At 38.4% G+C, this 19,065-nt stretch overlaps 1 pseudogene; it reads left to right on the plus strand.

Annotated features, from left to right (window-relative positions):
• Positions 1–1,600: 1,600 nt before the first annotated feature.
• LOC135699711 (uncharacterized) lies at positions 1,601–3,112 on the plus strand (annotated as a pseudogene).
• Positions 3,113–19,065: the final 15,953 nt, after the last annotated feature.

The raw sequence follows: 19,065 nt of genomic DNA on the forward strand, positions 1-19,065 counted from the left end.
TTGATAGTTCCGCTAGAGTACGGCAGTATGCAAATTGAATAGAAGTTGAGCTGCTCAGCATCTATTCAGTTAGTTGAAATTGAATTGCTATAATTAGAAACGTAGTCATCGTTGCTGCAGCCTGTTTAAAAATAAGTTGATTTTTAAGATAAACAAATGAAAATTCGAAAAACATACCTACCGACCTCATTAAGGTATAGTCAACTCGAAACATTCCGTATATTTCGATCTTGTAGTTGTTCAATAGCAGTTCGGTCGTCCATTTTTCTATCTGAAATCAACACGAAGTGTGATTGATAAATACCATGGCTAATGAATCATAATCATACAGTTTTTTCCAAACGTTCATCCAATTCGGAGAGCAGAAATTGATTCACCAAAACTCCGGTTTCTTCAGCGCGTCTGCTCAGTAGTGCCGATCCCGAGATGGTGTAGTAAAACTGAATTGTCTGGTACGTAAGCATTCCGAAGGAATGCAGATTTTTCTCCAGACAGTACGGTAGACCACGCCGGGCACCTAGAACGAACGAAACATACGAGTAGAAGAACTACTCGAGGATATTTGTACAATCAGCTTTTGGTAGGTTACCAAGGTAATGGACGTACGCTGTGAACAAAAAAGCTACAATTCCACATGATTGACAACATCAAGGAGAAGCCTACTGCGTCGATGAAGCGCCTGCTAAGGTGCGCAATATCCCGATGGAACTCGGCGAGCCTTGCCAGTTTATAGGTTATCAAGTGACAAACTCGGGCCTTTTTCGATGGCACCCATTCGAATTCGTCATCATCGAACATCGCTAGCTCGTGCATGATTGCTTCAACGGTTAAATTGATCATTAGGTAGAAATGTGCCATGGCAGAAATAAACACGAAATAGCCACTAATGAAAACGGAGAACGCCAGTATAGACAAATATCCGCATAATGCAAACCATCCAGAATGGGCAGACTGACCGTAAGCATAGTAATTTTTGAATACAAAGATTAGTAAAATGACGTCTAATAGAATGATTTTCAACAAAACTCGAGTCAGAAGTATGTTATCTTGCTTTGTTCTATGGTAGCGCCACAAGAGTCTCCATAGCGTTATCCATCGATTGAGAATATCCTTGATTTCAGTTCTTTTTCGTAGGGCAGTGATTCCCGTCATAATTAGAAATATGTAGTTCATGGTATGCTGGTGATAAAGGAGAATGTTGCTGACGACTGACGTTGGATGCCTAGCCGTGTGTATTATATCGGTAAATACGAACGGCATACCAATTATGACTACTACTAGCAACAGGATTGAATAGCAACACAACGGTCCACTTAGCTTGAATCGTTTCGAATCACAGCAGAACTGCAATGGCAAAAGTCCGTATAACCGGAATATGTTGAAAATCCAAACGGCAGCAATTCGGATTCGAAATCCTTTAGTCGTTTTCATCATGAAGCAGAAGTTCTTAATTCCGTGCAAACTCTTCAAATGGAACTGGACAAGTGATGAACATTTTCAACTGCCAATCTCCATCGACAGTAGCATTACTTATTCAAAGTTGCAATTAATTTAGAGCACTTTGCCAAACGAAGCCATTTCGTATCGTCAGTATTACAGGATGAACCTTTCGCGCCAGACGCTGTTTCGTTTGGCATTGGCCTACCTCTACTACGGTGCATCCTTCTGTGGAATGCTTCCATTTCGTTGCCATGGACTCGCCGCCACTCGCTTCGAATGGTGTGAATTCCGATTGCTGTGGTCTGTCCTGGGAGGCCTGTGTTCCATCGGTGCCATTGGCTACAGCTCCTACTGGATCGTGACATTAATATCGTATCCTCTTTTGGATATAGTTCGCCACTTGATCTACTGTGAATTTGTGATTCGGTTTGGCGTGATCGTTACGGGCTACATTTCGACATGGATCTATCACAAGCGGTTGATAGCTTTGGGTAATTCGGTTTGTGAAATTCTGGCAGAACTCAAGCTGTTCAACATCCCCACTTGGATCGACAGAAAGCTGGCTGCGTATGGGCTATTAAAATTGCTTTTGGTGGACATTCTGATGTGCCTGCTATTCGCCATTAATTTTCACTTCAACGTGGACCACGATCCGGTCCCGTTGTTCGATAGAGCCATGAACGTCTACGTGGTGTTCTTGATGGCTCAGGTGTCTAATGTGTGTTTGTTGAGCTTGTACATGGCAGCGCACTTGTATCGGGCTATCAATTGGCAAGTACGGATCACAGTCGGCGAGCTCTCTGCGCTAGATTACGTCACAAATGACTACTTGAAGCGTAGGGTTTTTACGGACGCTGTGACACATTTGGCTGTGCTTAGTAGGCTGCATTTCCGGGTTACTGAGTTTGTTCAGGGGATATGCTACGTCTATGGAATACCGCTGGCTTTGATCAATTTAAATCAATTTCTGGTGATCGTTTCGCGGGTATGTTTTACATCGATTGTGTGGCGACTGCTGTAATTGATAAAATGTCTTCTACAGATTTACTTTGTATATGTCTCGGCTGTACTGGAGCTGAGAAATGAGTTTCAAATCACCATTAACCGATACTTCAACTCGATTCTGTACTTGTGCTTCGAAATCATGCACTTCATCTATCTGGTGTCGGCTGCCGAGCTGGCTATAAGACGAGTTAAAAATACGATGATGTTTTTTTAAAATGATATTATATCGTTTGCTTTGTATGTTTTACAGGGAGACAAAACATTGCTACATTTGAATGAGTTCTTCGAAACCGATGAGGATGTTGCCGTAACTAAAAGTGTTGGTCTTGCGGCTGATGGTGAAAAACGTTTATTGAATGAATGTACTTTATTTGCAGATTGAATCGTTTAGTCTCAAGCTATCGATAGGGAGGCCGCAAATTTCGTTCTACGGGCTGTACAAAATCGACTTCACTTTACTGTTTTCGGTAAGGGTTGATTGTACCATAGCATTGCTATGACTCATAACATCCGCAAAGAGAAACTTTTCCTTTACAAAACACAAGTGCCCCAAGCGGTGAATTAATGAATCAAACGATTAAATATTATTTTGTATATTACCTTCCAGATGGTTACAGCAATCACACTAAAATTGGTAGTATTGGTGCAGATACAGCTAGCGAATTGAATGTAGCTTCATAAAATTAATAGAATTTTATAGCAGCTTTCTTCTTTCAAATGGGTTTTATGGTTCAATATAAATCTAATACAATTACCAATATAAGGTCACCAAGGTCTTATGAAAGGTGTCATGTAACAAGAACAACTGAAATGGTCCATTTTTTAATGGGAAAGAAACTCCACTGTGATCGTAGCATTAGATTTATGGTTTTTTTCCGAACTAAGCACTGCCGCTATTTGCATAACAGTCCCATTATGCAGAGTTGCTATTCTCCTCAGTGTAAGCAAAGTGTGGACATGGCATAAATGAGATGGCGTATATACACACTTAGAAATACCTAATCTTACACGTGACGGAATCCATCTTTGACATAAAGGATGAGACGTAAACAAACATGTCATGTAAAATCAAGTGCTCCGAGACTGAAAAGTTCGAAAGTACGTTTGATTGAGCTGAATTTCGCGTCTAATATGACTCAATTTTATGTCAAAATTGACGCTCGTATATGCCAGTCTCAGAGCTTCTAAATTTACATTAATTTTTCTAAGTGTGTAGCTCACCTCAGTCGAGTGCGATACAAACGGAAATGGCTCTAATGTGTGGTCTATGTTGGATCTAAGATTGGACCCATCGCTAAAAATCTGCTATTTATCAATTTTATCTAGATAAACGCGTCATTGAGACGATACCAATGGATATTTTCGGTCGCTATTGAAAATTTAGTCGAGTGCTGAATTTATGTATGGGTCCAAATTAGGGGCATTTAGGCCGACATCCATTTCCCCTATATTGAAAAGAAAATCATAACACAAAAACGTCTCTTTTAATTAAAAAGCACAACGACAAAATTGTATGAAAACAGGTGGTCTTTCTGTATGCAGAATTTGCAATGTTTCGCGGCATGAACAGATTCTGTAATGTGGTCGTGGGAAGAGTTTTAAAATAATTTAGTAATTTTTATGTTAGTTTATTTTTTGAACAAAGTTTGTTTCCCCAAATGAAAGCACATCAGAGCCTTAGCAAAGCAACTTTGTGCATGTATCTCAAAATACTCGACAAAGAGTGTATGGTTCTCCCATTTCTTTCGCCAACTCTTTTCCAACTAATCTGTGAGAAGCGATCCACACAATGAGCGGTGCACTCCGTGCGGCGCAGAGAGCGAATATAATACAACAAGTGCTAATGTCTTCTTTGAATTCTTTGCAGACTTTGCTTACCACGACTGCATGCATAGGCAGGGCTGATAGCGGGTCACTTTTTAGTGACTTTGTCACTTTTTTGAAGGTGGTCACTAAAAAGTCCCTATTTTCGACAAAAAGTCACTAAAGTCACTATTTTCGCCATTCCCGCTTGCATTGCAATTAAAATTTGTTAAAAAATAAATAAAAATTGTAACAGTGCTACACTATGCTTAGTTCTTAGTTGGAAGTTCATTAAACTAACTTACGAAAAAGTACGCAGAAGAAACCAAGACGATGCATCATCAAAGCACACTTTTATTTGAGATTTCGCACCTTGTAGGAGTCCAGATTCAACTGCAAAATTAAATAATCAGTGTGACCGGAAAATCGGGATAACTGGAAAATGCCGGAAATTCGATGTCACCGGGATAAACTCGTGAACTTCGATGCCAATAGAAAAAAGGGGCTTCTTCCTCTCTTTAAAAAATCTCAAGACCCTTGGATACAGTTACTTTAAAGAACTATTAAAAGAACTTTTTTCCAAAGCAGTTTTGAACAGATTTTAGAATAGATTCTAGAGATATGTAATACCATGGTACTTCGGACAGTAATTTTTCATGTGAAAATTTCATAGTTGTGAGTTGAATACCAAGGAATAGGAGCAAAATTCAACGGTAATTCCAACGTATATTCAATTAGAATTTAAACAATACCTCCAACGGATTTCTTAGGAATATCCTTAGAAAATTCTGAGCTAAATTTCAAGTGGATTTCGAGGAGTATTCTAAGGATATTCCGGTGTTATTTTTTTTTTTCAGATAATTCAAAGGAGAATCCCAGCAGCATTGTCATTGGCCATATCTTGCTGGACCTTATTAATGAATCATTATAAACTGGACATGTGCCACAAATTTGGAAGGAATCCTTAGTGGTCCCTATTCAAAAAAATTGCTGGAACGATTAAAACCGAAGAGTTTCGTCCCATCAACATGTTGCATACATTAGAGAAAGTTTTAGAACTTGTTGTTAAAGGCCAGCTGTTGGAGTATTTAAATAGTAATAGTTTGTTGATACCAGAACAATCGGGATATCGGGAAGGTCATTCTTATGAAACCGCGTTGAATTTGGTATTAGCGAAGTGGAAAAATAACTTGGAGTGTAAAGATACGATTGTTACTGTTTTTTCTAGGCCCTTATTGTTAAGATCAATCAAGCGCTTTGGAATTACGAGTACTGCATGTAAATGGTTTGAAAGCTAATTGTCTGACAGAACTCAGCGGACTGTTTTTAATGATTCTGCTTCCAGTCCCGTGGGGAATAACCTTGGAGTGTCCCAGGGAAGTGTATTAGGGCCCCTGTTATTTATTATGTATATTAATTACTTGTTTTACGATTTTGCGATATTAATCTTTTCGCAGATGATACTGTGTTATTCAATGCAGCTAAGGATTTAGATGATGCCGTTTTACAGTTGAATGAAGATTTGCGTTCTCTAAGTAGATGGTTGAAGTATAAGCAGTTGAAATTGAATACAAGTAAAACTGGTAATTTCGCGGAATCGAGTAAATGAGAACGTCTCTGTTGTAATTGATGATGAGACTTTTGATCGCGTTCGGGAGATTAAATATCTTGGCGTGATTATTGATGACACACTTAAGTTCAACTCTAACATTGACAATGTCATCAAGAAAATTGCCAAGAAGTATGGAATTCTATGTCGACTGAAAAACGATTTAACTATTGCCAGTAAAATACAGTTATAAAAATCAATCATCTCTCCTCATCTAGACTTTTGCCCTTCTATTTTATTTCTGGCCAATGCAACACAAATATCGAGATTACAGCGCTTGCAGAATAAAAAAATGCGTTTGGTTTTGATATGTAATCGATTTTGTTTGCTAACCTGGTTAAAATGTCATATTTAATTATCTTAATCATCATTAGCAATATCAGTATTTCGAAGAATTTTTGGGATCTCCTAGCAGAACTAAAAAGATTATTCCTAAGATAATTCTATGAAAATTTCAGGATAATATTAAGTAAATGCTGTGGAGAACTCCAAGTGAATTTTCAGGAGAATTCTTCTGGCAATTCCTAGCAAGAATTTTTAATAATGTAATGAGCATTGCAGAGTCAATTAAAATAGTTTTCTTAAGATGTTGTAATATCTCAATTTAAAATGTTTCCATTTTACATTTGGATTGTATTTTCGAAAAATGCGTGAAATTAGGATCATAGGTTAATGAAACTATGGTACCGTAAAACGGGGTATCTTTGATAATGCGGGTAACTTTGATAGTATAATTTAAAGCTTAAATTTACTCGTTGTGCTTTTTCTAAATTAGTAACATTGCTTTAATATTGTAGCTTAGGGTATTTCCGTTGATATCGTATATAGTTCTTATATAGTATGTGCTACATATTTTACAAACATATTGAAAAACAAATTTCGTGTTTTTCGCTTGTTTGAAAAAGCACTCAAACCATCACTTATGAAATGTATTTACGATATAGCCATCACAAATTCAATGTTGTATTCTTATTGTTATGATGTTTTCTGATTATGTACTCATTCAAAATTTCATATTTAGAGAACTGAATTGTTTGAGTTTGACTCATTTTTTTCTACATTCATCGAGCACTATCAAAGTAACCCCAAATCAAAATACTGAAGTTCGGTCACAGAACTTAAAAAAATAGTGCAAATGCTTTAATTTCCGTTAAACATATTACTAACGCATTAAGTCTTGGATCGTCAGCACTTGTTTTAAAAATATAAAATTTGAAAAACATTCATTGCTGTAAAAAATATTTAGAATATACTTTAAAAAACTATCAATGTTACCCCGTTTTACGGTACTTTATGGTAGAAACATTCGGAAAAACCTGTCCCAAGACGACCTAATGACTTATTCAGCCTTGTTCGGTCCAGTAGATCTTCGGCACAGTAGATGTTCGGCACATGAATAGCAACTCCTGTTGTAGAATAATTCTGCTTTTTTTTTTGTAATTCAAGAATTAGATCTGGGTAACTATGTTATTTAATATTTTAAAACGCTATCTCGACGTTTCATTCCTCACTTCGTAAATAGTTTTAATAATTAGGTAATGTCTTCTTATTAGGTAACCAAGCAAACGCGGAGCACCTTCTTGATGCAAGTTCGCAGATCGCATAAAGATTATCATAGTTCATATCTAAAACGCGTGACGTGTTCGAGAATAGATTTACTCTAGACTTTAATTCAGGAGACCATAATCATTTCAAATATGGTAAAATATCTCTGTTATTGGACGTCGTGTTACACAGTGTTGTTAGTTTTTAAACTAGTTGTGCAAGATCTTGCAATATAAACTTTTGACGAATTCGTACAGATAGAAAATTGATGCCTACATTTTTTTGGGTGACTGACAAATCAATTTGCATAATTCTATTTCTGAAAGTTTTCTGATAAGGTGAGTCACTTTTTGGTAACTTTTTAAAATGATTTTGGTCATTTTTTAGTCACTTTTTATAATGATTTTAGTCACTAATTCACTATTTTTATTGCTTAACACTGCTATCAGCCCTGCATAGGAGATGAAGAAGGGCATAACGAAGAATTTTTTTGTCTTTTTGCTGGGTTTTCCATTTTCAACCTTACACTGAGTGGCGCTCTTTGCGTCGGAGCTGTCGGAGAGATGGCTGCACATTGAGCTTTCGTTATTTCTGGGTGTGTGTGTCTATCTTCTCTTCTCTGCTGCTTTAAACTTGTGCAGGGTGAAAGACAAACAAACTTTGTGTTTATTTCAGAAAATCAGAACATTGCGCGATCAGATGACAGCCCTGGCTACAATTTATTGAAAAATGTCAAATGCGCCATTTTGAATTACAATTTCTAAAATGCCTGTTTTTTTTTCAAAAATGTACACAATTACATGCAATTCGGAGAAGGTCGATTCAAAATCTATTATTTTTGAGCATTTGGCCAGGAGCTAGTCCCATGGGAAGGAGAGAATTAAAATTCAAAGAATTCCGGTTGGATTCTTCCGTGCAGCGTATTAGTTTTCTGTTTTTTTTTTAACGAACGGACTTGGGATATATCCAGCAACGTATGAGAAAGTGCCTCATATTCGCTGGATGTGCTGCTTGTTAGCAAGATTGTCTCTTAACTCTTCTAGCAGTTCACAAAGTGTAGTTCTCGTAAAATTCGACGAATAAATCGTGTAATTAGCAATAAATTAATAGTGCAAATATCACACGTTGCCGCTGTAGTTCATGTAATTACCTACACACACGTCATTGTGATAATGAAAACGGATATTTGTACCTGATTATGTGTACACTGAACCAAAACATCATCCTTTGATCGAATGATCATTGCCTCACCCAAGCCCTATACACTATTATCAGATGATTTTGAGATGATTGTCATTCAGTTCATCTTCTGTTAAAACCACAACAACTTGGATGCTTATCATCCTAATCTAGGATGATATTAGTTCAATTTTTGAGAGCATAGGTGGACGTAAATCAAATGAAAATAATAGGTTAAATAAATACTATTCTTATTTATATTGAGTGATAGTTGCAGCAATATTGTCTGTTGAAAATAGGTAAAATTTTAAGTATTACATTTCTTTATTTTTATATAATTATAAGAAGAGTCGATCTTACGTCCGTACACCTATGTACATCGAGCTAAGTAGTTCTTACAAAGGTCCCAACAGCTCCGAGAACATCTTTCTACTGGAGGAGGCATTGGATGTGATTCATGTTCGCAATCGACTTCGATCCAGTTGTGCCCTCCGCCCCTGATTACTGAACACTGATCCCGTCTGCACTACCTCTAGGAAACTGTCCATGACACCTTCCCGCATCCGGACGGCACCGTTGTAGAGCAACTTTCGTTGTAGAGCAACTTTCGTTGTAGAGCAACTTTCGTTGCTACCGTTCCTGCATCTTCTTCTGGGAACGTTACTCGGACTCCAATATTTTGCGTCACAATTATGCCCTTCACTGTGGTGTATAAACTAATCTAAAGTTTACCCATCGTTAAAGATAACAGCCTACATAAACTCAAAATTCAATTTGAAAAATTAAAGTTACGTGCTTTTCAACATGTTTGTCAGATACGTCGCCGTCGACTTTTTGCATATTCAATCACACTTTTCATACACCAACAGTTCATTATGAAAATGAATGATTCTTGTTATGGGCCTTCGATGATACATTTATCTCTCAGATTTGGGATTATGTTAGTTTGGTTTGGTACATTCCGGAAACAATCTTTAATTCATACAAGTTTCATGTCCATTATCATCTAATTTAAAAAATGATTTTCACTTTATGCTAGGCATCCTTTTCACTTGTCGCTGGTTTCATTCGAAAACAAAAACAAAATGGCATTTGTTAACACACCGTATGACGATTCATTCGATATATGGTAGGTCTTTTCTTACAGTGTAGAAGAGTTCTCAACTCAAAGTTAATTTAATATATTATTCATCAGCTTCGGACAAATGTCCGGTGGCTCCTCTGCCCCCCATGGGGCGCAGCAAGACTACAATGCCGAAGAAGTAAACCGGATTGGATGCTTGGTCCAAACGATTTGGGTCAAGTAATGGTGCTAATACCATAGAGGTAACTCTAAGACTAGTAGGTCCCGAAGAAATGAGCTCTACTTTTTGGCTCACCTCTGGTACTATCTTCGGTCCCAAGCTAATCGATTCACCCCTCGAAACATAGGAAATTTCACTAACCCCTCATTTTATCTGTCAAACTTTCATAGCAAATCAAAACAAACATTGTGTAGTACTAGAATTTTGACTAGAATGGGGTACGTTAATCGATTTGCTTGGGACCAATAGGCTAGTCAAGTAGTGCGCCAATTTCAAATCGATAGTTTCATATTGATTGTTGCTAGTACTGCGTTGAAAACCAACCGAAACGGCATCTATCGCAACAGTCAAAAGAAACAGGATACTCCTTTACCAAATCCTTTCATAGTTGGAACCTCCATCGAGTCAGAAATTGGAGTGGAAGAAGCAAGAACAATAAAGGCATCCGCGTGGGTCGCGTAATCTTCTTCGCACCAGTTCCAAAGAACATTGTTGAAAAGCTTGTAAAAATGACGGAATTAACGGACGGAATTGAGATTGTACCACATCCAACTCTCAACACTGTACATGGTGTAGTATATCTCGATTATTTTTTCGAAGGGCCGTATCAGCTTTAGTAAACAATGCATTTGATCGTCGATTTGACGCAACTGGTAGATCGCCCACGCATTCTATCACTACCACAGGTAGGGACATTTTTCTCCTACCTGATAGTGGTTTTAGTAAAAGTAATCGAGATATGATCTGATGGGTTCTGTCCTGACCGGCGATTTGCGACTTCTGTGCACCTGAACTCCGATTCTTACCTCCACGCGGTGCCCGGTGGGGTTGCTGGCGGTGATATTTGCCGTCAGTAATGCGAACAAGATCGGGGGATCATCGTTGTTACTAATGCACTATTGTTTATAAGTCGGTAGTATCAGTGATGACGATGACAGAGCAAATAGGTTATAGCCAACTCTAAGTAGCCCATTGATTATCGCTACCTGTGATGCTAGTTACGATTTGGCCGTCCTGAATGAACTGTATCCATCTCTTCAAGGTGGTTTGTTTAGGCTGTGAACCATTTAACTCGTGGTTAAAAGTGACATTTCGAAGGTTATTTTCTATGTTCGAAAATCCCCGCGTTGTTGATCGACCGTTTTTCGACCCACGGTTGTCAAAATTTAACTTCTTGTCTGTCAGAAATATCCATGCTCGGATAGCAGGTTTCATCGATAACTTTCCATCTGTCAAATTTTAACCAAAAGTTAAAAAAATCGCCAAACGATTCAGAGCCAGAGCTTAAAAGGACGTTAATAAATGGAAACACTGGTGAGTGGTGAGTATAGATACTATATATTCCATAGATTAGCGGAGGCCAAATGTAGCCAAACGAACTGTCAGTTAGTGTAGCCAAACGAGCATGACGTCATCATGGTGTTTTTTGTGAGAGAAGTATACTTCTGCTATAGCATGAACATTTTTCACGGATGCCAGTAAGATCATTCATTTTTCATGGTTGCCAAAACAACTTTTTGTGCCTGCGCTTATCTATGGAATCTATAGTATCTATAGTGGTGAGTGGAGATAGAGCTTTGACAGCTGTGATGTAGAACTCTACGGTAGCGGTCTGTCGGATTTTTTTTCTTAAGATCCGCAATATTGTCAACAATCAATACGAAACTAACGATTTTAAATTGGCTCACTACTTGACTAGCCTATTGGTCCCAAGCAAACGATTAACGTATCATATTCTAGTCAAAATTCTAGTACTACATAATGTTTGTTTTGATTCGCAATGAAAGTTTGACAGATAAAATGAGGGGTTAGTGGATTTTCCTATGTTTCGGGGGGTGAATCGATTAGCTTGGGACCGGAGATAGTACCAGAGCTGAGCCAAAAAATTGAGCACGTTTCTTCGGGACCTACTAGTCTTAGAGTTACGTCTATGATATTGTCGCGCTTATGTTAAATTCCCATTTTATGACGGTCGAAGCGCGCCGCTCATAAGCGCGCTGCAACCCCGCTCATAAGGATTCTACACAGGTGTGTAACTGAGATAGTATTTTATGGCAGCGGCTTCAGGAGCGAATCCTGGATAAAGAGCCGCCGTATGTTAAATCAATGGGCGCAGTCGTACCATAGAGGTAACTCTAAGACCACTGGGTCCCGAAGAAAATCATTATTATTTTTGGCTCACTCAGTACCAGAACAACGGTCCCAAGCAGTCCCAAGCTATTTCACTCACCCCTGCATGTTCTGCATGAATCCACACACCCCTGATGTTATCTGTCAAACTTTCATAGCGAATCAAAACAAACATAGTGTAGTAATAGAATTTCAACTAGAATAGGGTACGTTAATCGTTTGCTTGGGACCAATAGGCTACTAAAGTGGTGAGCCAATTTAAAATCGTTAGTTTCGTATTGATTGTTGGTCGTACCATAGAGGTAACTCTAAGACCACTGGGTCCCGAAGAAAATCATTGTTATTTTTGGCTCACTCAGTACCAGAACAACGGTCCCAAGCAGTCCCAAGCTATTTCACTCACCCCTGCATGTTCTGCATGAATCCACACACCCCTGATGTTATCTGTCAAACTTTCATAGCGAATCAAAACAAACATAGTGTAGTAATAGAATTTCAACTAGAATAGGGTACGTTAATCGTTTGCTTGGGACCAATAGGCTACTAAAGTGGTGAGCCAATTTAAAATCGTTAGTTTCGTATTGATTGTTGGTCGTACGGCCATAAAAAGAGAACAGATGGTATAATCCCATTTTGAGAAATTATCATGCCACACACAATACATAATTTTGAAAAAAAAAATTGTCGTTTTCATTTTCAGTGTGGTGCTCCAGAGTTCCCAAGTAACCTAAAGTTCGGATTTTACTTGAGAAACGAACTCAAAAGTTCAAATCTGGTTCAAATTTAGTTAGACACTACACGTACAAACAGAACTTAATGCGCTTTAAAGTACCGCCAATATTTATTGGAACCTTGAAAGTTCAACAAAAGTTTCTTGTTCCCGTTCATTTGAACTGCGAAGTTCACAAAAAGTGAATAAAGAAGTTGTTTCGAACCTCTAACACAAAGTTCAATCTTAGTACTAACCGTAGTTTTAAGCAGCGCGAAAGTTCACAATTAATCTATGTTGAACTTCTTTCAGACTTTAAAGTACACGTAAAGTTCTGGATAAGTTCGAAGGAAGTTCGACTTGAGCCTTGACTTGAACTTGTAAGCAACGTTAGAAATGTCAATTTCTAGCAGCTTTTTTTCGACACGGATCAATTTATAATGTTCTGCGACACTGTTTGCGTTTGGCCAAAACAAAATGTGTCCACTTTTTGATTTCCGCAGCCATTGATCTGGAACGACCGAAAGCTCCTTACAGCCTCGAGCTTTCAATGTTTCTACTACGGCAAATGGCATTTCTGTAAGTAAAAAATATATTTTATTTTAATAAATTTCGTTGAGGTTTGCATTGCACAATCATACCTTGATGATTTTCTGAATAAAAAAAGTCTCAAAACAGGTAAATTTACAACAATTAAGTCAAATTGTTTCGTACTTTTCGAGGTTACTGAAAACGTCTGCGGAAAACAAAACAAGCTGTCAAATGTCAAACGGTGAAAGTTCACAATAAGTTCCGTATGTACTTTTTAGCAACTTTCAAGTTCAGCTAAGGTTCTACATGAACTAATCAGAGACTTTGAAGTTCAAAAATAGTTCTTACGGAACTTGAAAGCAGATTTGGCTACTCTGAAAACCATTTTTATGAATGAAATCAACATATCTAGTAAAATCATATGATATTTCACTTCGTTCACATTGAGCAGTGGTATGTATCTCGGTTTCAAAGAGGAGGACTCGAGTTTGAGACTGCGGTAGGTAATTTAAAAACATGTCATTTAAATTAAATATTTGACCATATTTCAAACATTTATCTTCCGACGACGCAGTAGCTCATAATAAATTAGAAGAGAACGTGGTAAGCAGCAAAATAATAGATATATTTTTTTTCTATTTTGGATTGTTGATTTCATTCAAGTTTTCTTATTGGGCTGAATAGCATTCCTTCCAACGGTTAAACGAACTTTTTTATGAACTTTCAAGTTCTTTTTAAAAGTGAAACAGGATTTTGTTAGATGCTTAAACATCGAATGTGAACTGAATGGAATTCTCTTCATAATCCTTCGAATAGTTGACTAAGCCAAAAAAAAAAGGCTTTTATCCGAACTTTTGGTTGCTTGGGTTAACATCGACTCTGAAATAATATAGCTTGATATCAAACGTCAATATTATTTCCAGTCACAACTTGATGTATCGATTCGTAATCATGACAAGTTATATCACGTTATTTAGGCTGTAAGGTTAACGGGATATATTTATAATATATATGTTATTTATTATATACCTTTATTGGATGCATCCTGTTATCTATTATTTCTATGAAACCGTCAGTTTTTGGTCGTCTTTTGTAAGAAGAATAATTTTATTGAGACAGCTGAAACTGTATCATCATAATGAGATACGTCGTAATTGTGCCCACCACCTGCAATGAGTAATCAAGTTATCGTATGATATATAATATATCCACAAAATCAAACAGGCAGAACTGGAACATTTTAGGTGCACCTTATTCATGTGCAGCGGGTCTTACCGAGTACAGTAGCGTAAAATCAATTTTGAACATTCCAAAATTTTCCAGTGCATGCGATTCGTGAAGTAGCTCGATAGAGAACATTTTGATCTGCAATTGTAAAATATAAAACAGGATTGTTGAACATTATTTTGAATTTGCTGCTCACCGTTCGTTCCACTCGTTCATCGACGTCTGCCTTATAAAACCGATTCAGCAGGACACCCGTTTTTTCGGCTCGTTTGGCTAACAAGGCAGCACTGGACACAACGTAATAGAACTGAAACAGTTGAAACAAGACGAATCCTATCGAATGGCAGTACCATATGACATCCGGCTTTACTCCGTTTTGAATGTCTTGGACCAAGGATGTGTAGATGTAGAAAATCTGTTTAGAAACAACCGTTAGTCTGCTGGACACAATATGTCTAGCATTAAGAATCATTAGGGCCTAACTGCGACGATCGATTCTCTTCTAGATTCTCGACTAGATTAACATTTTTCGGTGCGTTTGAGATTGCTATTGCTAGCTAACACAACCTTTCACTACACTGTATTGGAATAATTTCGGAAAATTTGTACACTTAAATGCGATGCTGCGAAGAGAAAATCGATGAAGGCCCATATGATTCTGAACGCTAGATTTAAATTACATTCTACCTACCCCAAATGTGACAACAAAAAAGTACCATATAAAAATAATCAACAACGACCAGTCAACTATGCGAGTAATTTTCCTCGCAACATATGAAACATCCCGATGCAAATGTGCCAACTTGTTCAACTCGTTTACCACGTGCAAGCAGACGAATGCCTTCTTAACGGGAAACAACTGCCAGTAGGTTTTGTCCGCATCAAAGTCACACAACTGCTGTATTGCCCCGTCCACCCTGAGGTTGATCAATCGATACAAATGAGCCGCAAAGTAGCATAGCGCTGTAAATCCGCACGAAAATATTGCCATCGACCATATGAAGATAAAGTTCAGCATAATCAGGAGTCTAACTAGGCCGTTCATTTCAGTTAGATAGAAACACCAACAAACTACAATTTTAAGTAAAAGATCCACCAGGAACATTTTTCGCACATAGCGCTTTAAGAGTTTGTAATCCTTTTGAACCCTGCATTTTCGCGTTGCCACTTCCGACAACAGAATCAAAATGTTCAGCAAATTTTTCAAGTTTTCTCTTGTCACTATGGCAACGAATATCGTAATCATGAAGAAACAATAGTTCAACATAAATTGAAATCGCCTCAACACGATATGCAAGGAAGAGACGTCATGATTGGTTATGTCAACCAGAATCAGATATACGAACGCCATGCCGCAACAATAAACCAACATCAGCACAACCGAATAGCAGAGCGAACCAAAACTTCGCTGGAATCGGTTCGATTTGAAATCGAACGTCAGCGGTAAAAATCCGTACATTTTCAGATACAAATACGTTATGAAGAAAAGCAACCGGAACAGCTTATTCTGCTCCATGGTGATGGCGATGGCGATGGTGAGCACTTTACTCGTGAACTTTAAATGAGGTCTGAAACTTAAAAAAAAAACCCTGACATGTGGCAAGAGCTGGAGAATGAATAATATATTTGATGATGGATGAACTGGTAGCATGCCAGCTGCATGTGCAGTGCTGTTTTTATCAACAATCCTGTTAAAGAGAGGTGGGGGGGTCTCTGTGTTCATGGCGTTGCTAGATCGCTGCTTCTCTCTCCATTTACGCTGCCGTAATGTCATAATCTGCGTGACTGCTCTGTTGACGGCATTCCACGTGGCCTCCTTTCAACACGTTAAGGAGGGGCATCTCGTTTCGTACTGCCCCGAGCCTGGTTTCGTCCACGTTGCCACACTCCGGAGAGATAGAGGCGAGACTGCGTGTCCGAACCGATGCAGGCATTTCCTGTTCACCTAAGAATCGGCATTAGTCTATGTCTACCGTTCTCCGCCGTGTTCCACTTAGCCAACGACTCCACTCTCACAACTTTCCGTACTCGTTCGGTTTCTTTCCGCCTGAAGCACTTGCTGTCCTCCGCCATGGTGATGCCGATAGGGATCATTCCGGCGATAACGCATACTGCTTCCGACGCGATGGTTCTGTACGCACCCACGACTCGCATGGCAATGAGTCGGAACGTACTGTTCAGTTTCCAGCGCTGCAACCCAGGCTGGACCTGCATTAGAGTGATGCAAAATTTGAAATTTTCGCTCCACAATACTTAAACGATTCCAAATCGGAACCTGATTAACCTCTCAAAATTTGAACCCATTTGGTGAGAAACTGAGATGGCACAAACCATTTGAAGTTTGTATGGGAATTACTATGGTAAAACCAAGATTTTTGTTCATGTCTATCTAATAATTCACTATATCTGTCTGCTTCAAAAGCTTTCAACTGTACTTGTAGGAAATTTTCCCAGCTACAACTTTTCTGAAAACCACTTTTTGATTAAATGCAAGGATCGAAAGTTATCAATGGTTCAATGCGCTGATGTCTTATGAACATGCTCAATCAACTGCACGGCAGGCAACATTGGTGTTTCTGGGGCGTTGAATAGGACATAAAAATCATGGCTACTATGTCACACTGCAAAATACAATGTTGCCTACAGAACAGCTGCTTGATCATGTCATAAGTTTACCAATCTCTTAAATAATTAATAACTTTTTCCTGTCTCGTTTTACATAGAAACGATCTTAAATGGCTTGTGCGAAGTCTGTTTCTAATAAAATGAGTTGAAACTTTGGGAGGCTAATCAGGACCCGATTTCAAACCATTTAAGCACTGTGGAGCGAAAAAGTCAAATTTTGCATCAGTCTAACCTGCATACCTCTGTATCGACGACGACACACTGGCCAGAAGTCGCCTCTTGCTACTGCTGGGACCAGAGTTGTTCGACATTGTGATATCCTGGAATATTCGTGGTATTTCTTGTATATATGTGAAAATCCGCCGATACTAATTATGGGCAAATCACCCACGACGCAGCTAATAAATGTTCAACTTACCCGTGTAGCAGCTTGAATCCAAATGACCTTTCACCAACTGTCAGGAAATGTGTATGAAAAGTCATGACCTACCTAGTCATTATCCATCTCATAATATACACTGAAATAAAACAAATTTTCAATCTTATGGATACCCCATCCTCCAATTACACAAAAAGAATTGAAATAGTATATCTTCGATTACTGATTTATTTGAAACCGTCATCTCCGAGAATCACTTAATCGATGTACCGCTTTGGTGGTCTAATCTGCCGTGGAATCCTACGCTGCTCTTCCTCGGAATTCTCCTTGTGATGTTGTTTTGCTGATTCCACTTCTGCTATTTCCTTAATTTCGTTCAGTTTCCGCCGCTTCCTCCTCTGGTAAAACAGATTTGTTACTATCCTCTACCGTGCGCTGAACAAACTATTTAAGAAATTTGACAATACGATCGAAAGTTTTGTTCGTTGACGTATCCATAACTATCGCTCGTCCAGCCCCGGCCAAATCCACAACCTTATATAACACGTTCTTATAAACAGTATCCGCTTTATCTCTTTTCTGCTGAACAACTAACACAATATCTCCAATCTTAGGGCCGATTTCTTCACCTCCGCTTAAAAGTTAAGCGAGGTTTAACAACAATTTAAACCTCGCTTAACTTTTTTCTGATTTCTTCACTACCGCTTAACGGCTAAGCCGAGTTTAAAATTTACCAGGTTTAAGATAAGTGTCGCTTAATTTAAGCGGTGGTTTGAGGTGGTTTAGGAGCGTTAAGCGAGCGCTAAGCGGCGATATTCAACTTTTGATTTTCTTCACTGTACTCCGTTTTGGTGGTTACTTCATATTTCGAAATAAATCTCGAAAAATAATCTAGGGTAAACGCTCCTATAGTTGCGATACGTTAGACGCGTTAGGTTCCTATAGTTGTGTATGGAGACTCCGTACACAACTATAGAGCTTTTTGACGTTTAATCGGCGCACACTACTGAACCATTTAAAGTGGACGAGTGCGAGCAAGAGGGAAACAGTTTAGTGGGAAAACAAACCGTCCATTCATCCATGTGTGCTAGATAGAGAAAGATGATTAAACGTCAAAAAGGTCTATAGGAGCCTAACGCTACTAACGTACCGCAACTATAGGAGCGTTTCCCCTACTAGAATAATGTATGGACACCACCAACACGTTTGGGACCAGGTGCATTGGAGATTATTGGAAAGCGATGAGGAAAATGGTGAGGGAATCGATGGTTTACAATTAGCACGTCGCCAATATAAAATGCGTGCTCGCATCAGCATTGACACCTGGGACGATCAGGATTTCTTCATGAGATTCCGGCTTCAGAAAAACACCATGGCGATGGTCCTGGAAATTATTCGTCCTGATATAGAAGTCGATGAAACAAGGTAGGTAGTCCGCATAGTGGAATTGCATATTATAATATTGCGTCAATATGCATCTTATTAATCATTATTTGGCGATTTTATTTATTGTGGTACTTGCAATTTTCAATAAAGCAAGTATTTTCGGAAGCCAAAAAAATGCTATTAAATAAAGTAA

This window comes from Ochlerotatus camptorhynchus, unplaced genomic scaffold (assembly GCF_037179485.1).
Source record: "Ochlerotatus camptorhynchus isolate MF236.1 unplaced genomic scaffold, CSIRO-AGI_Acam_v1.1 ptg000114l, whole genome shotgun sequence".
Taxonomy (NCBI): domain Eukaryota; kingdom Metazoa; phylum Arthropoda; class Insecta; order Diptera; family Culicidae; genus Ochlerotatus; species Ochlerotatus camptorhynchus.